Here is a 7,992-nt window from a genome sequence, read left to right as displayed (position 1 = left end):
CACACACACACCGTACACGCACAACGACACCGCCTTTGTCAACACGACACACATACACATACACATACTCGCATTCCTACTCTGTACATAAATACGACAAATAAATATCTTTCTTTTACATCGATCCAAGCCGCGTTTCATTGCGATATTACCGCCTTGTCTCTCTCCTCCTGGCCGAGCCTCTTTGCGACCCTGGCCGCAGCCCGTGACCGACGAGCTACGTCCGCGCAAAGTCAGGTTGTTTCAAATTGATAAAATTTTTGTCATCTAATCCATCGATAGTATCATTTACTACTATACAGCCCCTTCAAAATCCATTTTGGACCGTCCCAAAGCGATTTTTTTTCGGAGATATAGCAATTCGAATTTCGATAAATTGTATCTCGTAGACGCCTAATCTGTAAGGCAAAGTTGGTGACTCCCCGGCCAATGAAGACAAGGTGGTCCCCGGCCAATGAAGGCAAGGTGGATGACTCCCCGGCCAATGAAGGCAAGGTGGATGACTCTCCGGCCAATGAAGGCCGGTATAGAGATTAGGCTTCTGCGAGATACAATTTATCAAAATTCGAATTGCTATATCTCCGGAAAAAAATCGCTTTGGGACAGTCCAAAATGGATTTTGAAGGGGCTGTATAATAGTAAATGATACCATCGATGGATTAAACGACAAAAATTTTATCAATTTTTAATTGAATTTTAAATATGGCTGAAAATGGCTTATTTGGCTGTTTTGGATTAAGATTTCTCGAAATCTCGACGTGATAGAGCAATTCTGCAGCCGGATTCGGATTCAGCGCGAAAAATTACGTAAGAAAACATAGTTAATCTCTGCGTAATCACACAAACATTTTGTGTCAAAAATGTTTGTCTTTGTGTAACTACACAGAGATTATCTCGGTGAAAAAAAAACGTACGGCGTTAAAAAATATATATTTTGAAGATAAATGTTGATACTTTCAGATGGCGTAAACGAAAGTAGAAAAAAAAATTTACTTCGCTAGCAAAAAAATCACAAATATGTCAAAAAACTTCAATTTGGACACATTTAACCTCACTTTTCTCAAAAACCTGACGTGATAGAGCAATTCTGCCGCCGGATTCGGATTTAGCGCGAAAAATTACGTAAGAAAACATAGTTAAATCCCAATCAACTTTCAACACCTCCAATTTTGCAGGCCTGTGTTATTAAAACTTTATGATTCCAATCATGGTGTACATTTTCTTATCGTCAATTCGGAGATAAAATTATCTAACCAATTATTATAATCTTAGTCAAAATTCAATGTTAAAAAATGCACACTCCTACTCGTGATACAAATAACCATCAAATTATACCTTTATCTCCCGCTCGAATAACCGATAGCTTTAGTATTATCACATTTTTCAACCAACATCTCCGATAGCAATAATTTAAACCACCAAAACTGCCAAATTTTATTGACATATAATGCATTTAATCTTGTAATAGAATAATAGGATATTAGAATAACTGTGAATTACCTCTGTGTGTGCGTGCGTGCGCGCGCGCGTGTGTATGTGTAACAATTACTATCCTTAACGTTAGTTGTGCGTGCGTGCGTGCGTGCGTGCGTGCGTGCGTGTGTGTGTGTGTGTGTGTGTGTGTAACAATTACTATCCTTAACGTTAGTATCCACAAATGAACACGTTTTATACTAATTTTTCAATTCCGTATCTTTCTCGATGACTAGAAAGCGTGAATCACCACGAGAGACAACACAATACTAACGACCTTCCTCAATTTAAATGTATGTAACGATATTCCTACCTCTCCCCACTTACTCAAATGATGTAACGTCCGGTGCGCTACAATATAGCACCCCGTTCGTTTACCAAGCGAACGCGAGCACGGGGTATAGCGAACGATACAATACGTGCTGCGAAAGCCTATAGGACATGCTACCGCAGCCGTTGCTAACGAACGCTGCGCGAACAGCGCCTGCGTGACTTATAAAATAGGAAAATTAATAGAAAAATGCGCTGGAGCACGTAGATAACACCGCCAAAAGACGGGAAACAACGAACATCATAACTAGCAACCAAATAATCGCGAGGAAATAGTGCCGATCCACCAAGAACAAGTAAAAACGCATAATCACTTGCAAAATGCATAGCGATGCAACGCGAAACGCGCGCATCGATCGCGAAGGCCTCAAAAAGCAAAAAATAGCTATCGCGAATTAAATAAGGGCACGGATAACGAAATGAAAGCCTTAAACAAACAAAGGCGAATTCACGAACGCTTCGGAAGAAGGAAACAAAGATACGCGGAAAAGCGAAATGAAAAAACGCGCAAAGGAATGCACACTAGCTACGCCGCGACCGAGTGCATCACGCGCCAACCAAGAGCACTCCTATGAATATTGCGAACCCCGCTAAAAATAAGAACAACCGAAAGAACGAAAAAACACACAGTAATTAAATAAATCGCAATACAAGAATTAGAACATTCGAGAGAATTTCGCAACAACACGTGTGCGAAAAACTCCTTTACCGCGAGGGGTCACGATACAAAATATATATAAGGCGAGACGATTTACAGCAAAGCATCTTACTCTTCCTTCTAAGCACAGTCGAGGTAAGATACCTGGAGCGCTTAAATTGAACGTGGCTGCTTCCTTTTGCCCGAGGACCCCCTCACGGCGCTTACGATCAAGCGTAGGGGACATCCTCTTCGCCTACCTTACTCCAGCCTTTACCGAGCGCCTCCCCAGGCGAGGAAGGCTATCCTCTATCCCCTTGGACGACCGCGCTTCAACGGGAGCGTTGTCATCCAAGCATATTCCTCGTGGAAGCTCTAACAAGCGCTTTAACCGGCGTCGAGGATTCCACTCCTCCCCACCAAGCACTCACTCTTCGTCTTTTCTTTCTCGGGTATATAGATGCCCAAGAGGAAGCGCGTCAGAAGCAAGAGGGAAGAGTGGCGGGTGCACCTTCGCGCCCTTAAAAAGGCACTCCACGAGTCCGGGGAGTTTGACCCCGCCAGATACTGGGCCAAGGCCCGCTCCACCGCCGACGACAACGCCGCGTGCCCGCCGGAACCGAGGGAACCACCTCGCTCCACCGCGGAGCCGCAGCCTCCAAAGGAGCCTACGCGTCCTCCGCCACCGAGACCGCGATCTCCACCACATGTGGCCCCAGTCAGAAAGCCAACGAGGCCCATTCTAGTTACATCGTGGCCCACCGTAACAACCATAACGCCTTGCAATATTCGTATTAAAATCATAAATCCATACTCAGTTGTATTTTCTCTTGCACCCTTCCTGTTCTTCCCGACCTATCGGAGAGCGTAGATAGAGAAACATGCGAAATGAAGTCAGTTGACGCATCCTCTAAACTCTCCACATTATTTTGTCGGAAGACCACGGAGGAATAATCATTTAAATCTCTCGTCATTAATTACATTCTTTCCGAATTTCGTGCTCGCTTCTGAGCACTGGTGACAGCTGCCGATTCCCAGTACTGATAAACGCGTCAAAACACCGCGTTGAAGCTAAGGCTTCGCCCCGCGCGCCCCGCTCCGCGTTCACGTTCCCTCCGAGTTATGCCGCGTCTCGTGACCGCGAAAGTCTCGTGCTCAGGACGTAACAATGTGTTCTTCCGTTTTATTAGTGGCATGTAAATCTCTGGGAATTTCTCCGTGTCAGTTTGCCTGTTAACATGTTCATTTGGATACTAACGTTAAGGATAGTAATTGTTACACATACACACGCGCGCGCGCACACACACACACACAGAGGTAATTCACAGTTATTCTAATATCCTATTATTCTATTACAAGATTAAATGCATTATATGTCAATAAAATTTGGCAATTTTGGTGGTTCAAATTATTGCTATCGGAAATGTTGGTTGAAAAATGTGATAATACTAAAGTTATCGGTTATTCGAGCGGGAGATAAAGGTATAATTTGATGGTTATTTGTATCACGAGTAGGAGTGCATTTTTTAACATTGAATTTTGATGAAGATTATAATAATTGTTTAGATAATTTTATCTCCGAATTGACGATAAGAAAATGTACACCATGATTGGAATCATATAGTTTTAATAATTGATATCCTATAACATCGTTTATAATTAAAGTTTTTCATCTCTTGACGATTATGCCATCAAAGGAATGTTACTCCAATTGTAGAAATCATAGCGGCTTTTATTGATTAACATAATAATAATTCTTCGCAGAACAAAAATTGTATATGATAATTGTATTCTTTGTATAACGATTGTATAACGATTGGATAGGGTTGTGATTAACAGGATTATGACATTGATAATGATCTGACGACAGATCGAAACGTTTGTCTTAGAATTTATGTAAACGAAAAGAATTAAAGTTCGTATTTTCACCAGGTGTACGTGGAATAAGCTATTGTAATATATGTTATAATTAAATAAAAATTTTCGTTAGGTGCTTCGAGGCATCAATGGACTACAGAGTAAACGAAATTGCTACTATTTTTATTTCGTCATTTAAGTAAAGAAAAAATGACACACAACCGTCTTTGGAATCAAATATCAGCAGGAATGAAAGAGAAAGGTTATGCTCTTACTGCATCACAATGTAGTACAAAAATGGACAGTTTAAAAAAAGCTTATAAGAAATGTTGTGATCATAATCGCCAAACTGGAAAAGCACCAAAAAAAAATCGAACATTATGATGTAAATACAATAGATATATAATAATTGTTATATTATTGACATTTTCATTTATTTCATTACATTTTTATTATTTAGATTTTATGTGAAATATTCGCTAAAACGTCATGGATGCAGCCTTTGTTTACTGTTGGATCCAGCAAGCCTGTTGGGCATCATTTAGATGAAGAACCATCATTGTCTTCAGGTTAATAATGTTTTTCTTCATTTAATAAAAATGAATAACCTACATTTTATATAACAAACTTTTCAGGAAGTTTAAAACGTGGCAACATAAATAAGGACGATTATATGATACAAATTTTGCAAATAAAAAAGCAAAAGTTGGAGATTGACAAAAAATATAAAGGAGACAAACTGGCAATTCTCAGAGGTATTAAAAAAAACTGTAATTTAATTTAAAGAAAGAAATATTTTGTTGTTTCATTTTTAGATATTTAATCGTTTTGTGACTTAACTTTGTTCTCATATTCTTTGCCAATAATTTACGTTCACCAAAGAACAATGATACTCATTTTGACATACAATAAGTATAGTATAAATATATTAAGAAATACATTTTTTTGTTTGTATACATATATTTACCATAAAAGAAGCTATCGTTTTGTTGATATTTTAAATAAATCCTAAGCAAAATGAAATTATTTTTATATTAGCTTAGACAGTGTAATACATAGAACAGAAATAAAAATTTATGATATTATACAAACGCAATTGTCAGTTAAATTTACACAAGAGAATTTTTTATTTGCTGTCTTTTGATAATTCCTTCTTGTTGTTGTTCTGGAGTAACAGTTAAAGGTCCAGCATCTTCCACAATCTCGTTTGGAAAAATAACTGGATCAATCTCATCTCTTGCATGAGACAAATATTATGGAGAATACAGCAAGCAATAATATAGTAGAGGATGAGATCTGTCCTTCGCATCGGCAATTTGTCTAATAAATATCTCCATCGTCCTTTTAAAAGACCTATAGACTGTTCCACGAACATTCTGCTTCTAGATAGAACATAATTATAATTGATTTCGTCAACTGTTAGATGTCCATTGTCTTTATATGGCACTATAATAGATTTTTGCAGAGTATAAGCTAAATCGCTTATGAGGTGTTTATTATCAAAAAAATTGTTATTGCATTTTTGTTGTAATCCAGAATATTTAAACACTCTCATATCATGCACTGATTCTGGCATTCCAGCGTAGCAGTGGATAAACTCTTTCTTTTCATTGCAAACAACCTATAAACAAGAGCAGTATTGTATAGTGTTTCTTAATAGAATCGACATGAAAATCTAGTATTTTATAATGTGTTATATACCTGTAACTGTATAGAATGATGTCCTTTCCGGTTGATATAAGCAAGCGCATTTTCTTTTGGAGCTGCAATTGTAATGTGTGTTCCATCCACAATTCCAATTACACTAGGAAAATTATATTTTCTTTCTATATATGTACTAGTGATTTCTGCTTCCTCAAATGTCGGCCAATGAATAAAATAGTTCCAAAAATAACACAGAGCTTTTACTACTCTTTTTACAACTCGCCAAGCTGTAGCATTTCCTACATCAAACTTGGTTACAATAGATCTATACAGGGTGGTTCAGACCACCCGGAGATGCCGATACGTACGTATTCCTCATGAAAAACTGAGTGGAAAATGTCAATAGCAAAATGTTGTGGGGTCAATAGTTTTTAAATAGCGAGTCTTTGAAATCTTCCAATTACAGGACGTAAAGTTCGTGCCGTCAGGTGCGGTACAACCAAGCGCCGACCGCGCGAGCGCTTTGATGGATACCGTTAAACCACGCGATGCCGAATGAGTGCAAAAGTTTTGAAATCTTTATTAACGTCTACTGCTGTATGTTTAAATTGAGTCTAATTTAATTGACGAGAAGTAATGTCGCAATTGCAAATTCGATTATCAGTAAACATCATTTATATCAATAAAAAAGTATGTATTTTTCAAACATTTTAAATAATAAACAAAGTAATGAATAAAATCAATATTAATTAAATTATTTAAATAAATAATATTAAAAACATCAATCGACAAACATTTCCAAAATTGGTTTACAAAAAGTTCTGTTATAAACAATATTAGAGAAAATGTACATTTGAAAATTCGCATTCGATATAAGTAACTGTTTCATATTTAAGGAATGAAATGAACACACGAAATTCCGAATTACAATATGAAAGGAAAGGGAAGTATTACAGTGAAGGAATCGAAGTAAGCAAATAAGAAGCTGTTGTTATAAAAAATCGTATTTTTAATAATGTTTTAAACATTTTTATAGCAAGTGCTCGAAATGGCCACCACCATTTTATTCATTAATTTGTTTATTATTTAAAATGTTTGAAAAATACATACTTTTTTATTGATATAAATGATGTTTGCTGATAATCGAATTTGCAATTGCGATATTACTTCTCGTCAATTAAATTAGACTCAATTTAAACATACAGCAGTAGACGTTAATAAAGATTTCAAAACTTTTGCAATACTCAATCGGCATCGTGTGGTTTAGCAGTATCCATCAAAGCGCTCGCACGGCCGGCGCCTGGTTGCGCCGCACCTGACGGCACAAACTTTACGTCCTGTGATTGGAAGATTTCAAAAGCTCACTATTTAAAAACTATTGACCCCACAACATTTTGTTATTGACATTTTCGACTCAGTTTTTCATGAGGAATACGTACGTACCGGCATCTCCGGGTGGTCTGAATCACCCTGTATAAATAAAAATGATAAATAAATAATTATAAACAATTTATTGGCTATCCGAACAAAGTTAAAATAAATTGGATAAAAGAGCATAAAAGCCAATTCGTAAGATATACGTGCAAGTGTATGTTAAATAATTTCTTCGTGAATATACATATACAAACAAGATGATGTATACGAGTCGATCTTATATTAGGTGGATGGCACCCAGTTGGACACGGCTCAATTGGACACGAGCCACTCACAGTGCTTGAGACTACAAACCTCCTAAGCACCAGTCGCTGTGATTGGTGGTGTCCAATCGAGACGTGGTCAATCGGGATCACCCCATATTAGGTCATCTTCAGAACTTACATAAATTTTTGAATTTGTAACGGCGCTGGTAAAATCTCAATATAAAAATAACTTGAAATAAAGGGCATACACCACAATGCAAGTTTTTGGTAGCGAGATAAAAATTTTATTTTGAATATCTGTGATAATAAGATATAGACATTTCGGCCTCGATCAGGCTGTTGTACCTCTCCGGGTGCAAGGATGCCGCTCAGGGCACCGTTTGTAGAATTTACGGGTCAGCCAGTTACCTG

General features: G+C 37.6%; 1 protein-coding gene and 1 pseudogene across 1 annotated transcript in view; one reads left to right on the top strand and one right to left on the bottom strand.

Annotated features, from left to right (window-relative positions):
- The window catches only part of LOC108770328 (uncharacterized), a 6,475-nt gene extending 2,025 nt beyond the window's left edge, over positions 1-4,450 (top strand). The window contains exon 4 of the mRNA XM_018521879.1: positions 4,431-4,450. The gene's annotated coding sequence lies outside the window, so the exon portion shown is untranslated. The remainder of the gene's footprint in view (positions 1-4,430) is intronic.
- Positions 4,451-4,789: 339 nt separating this feature from the next.
- Positions 4,790-7,992, bottom strand: part of LOC108770302 (putative nuclease HARBI1) — an 11,588-nt pseudogene continuing 8,385 nt past the window's right edge.

This window comes from Trachymyrmex cornetzi, unplaced genomic scaffold, assembly GCF_001594075.2.
Source record: "Trachymyrmex cornetzi isolate Tcor2-1 unplaced genomic scaffold, Tcor1.1 scaffold124, whole genome shotgun sequence".
NCBI lineage: Eukaryota > Metazoa > Arthropoda > Insecta > Hymenoptera > Formicidae > Trachymyrmex > Trachymyrmex cornetzi.
This window is presented reverse-complemented; position numbering and strand designations above follow the sequence as displayed.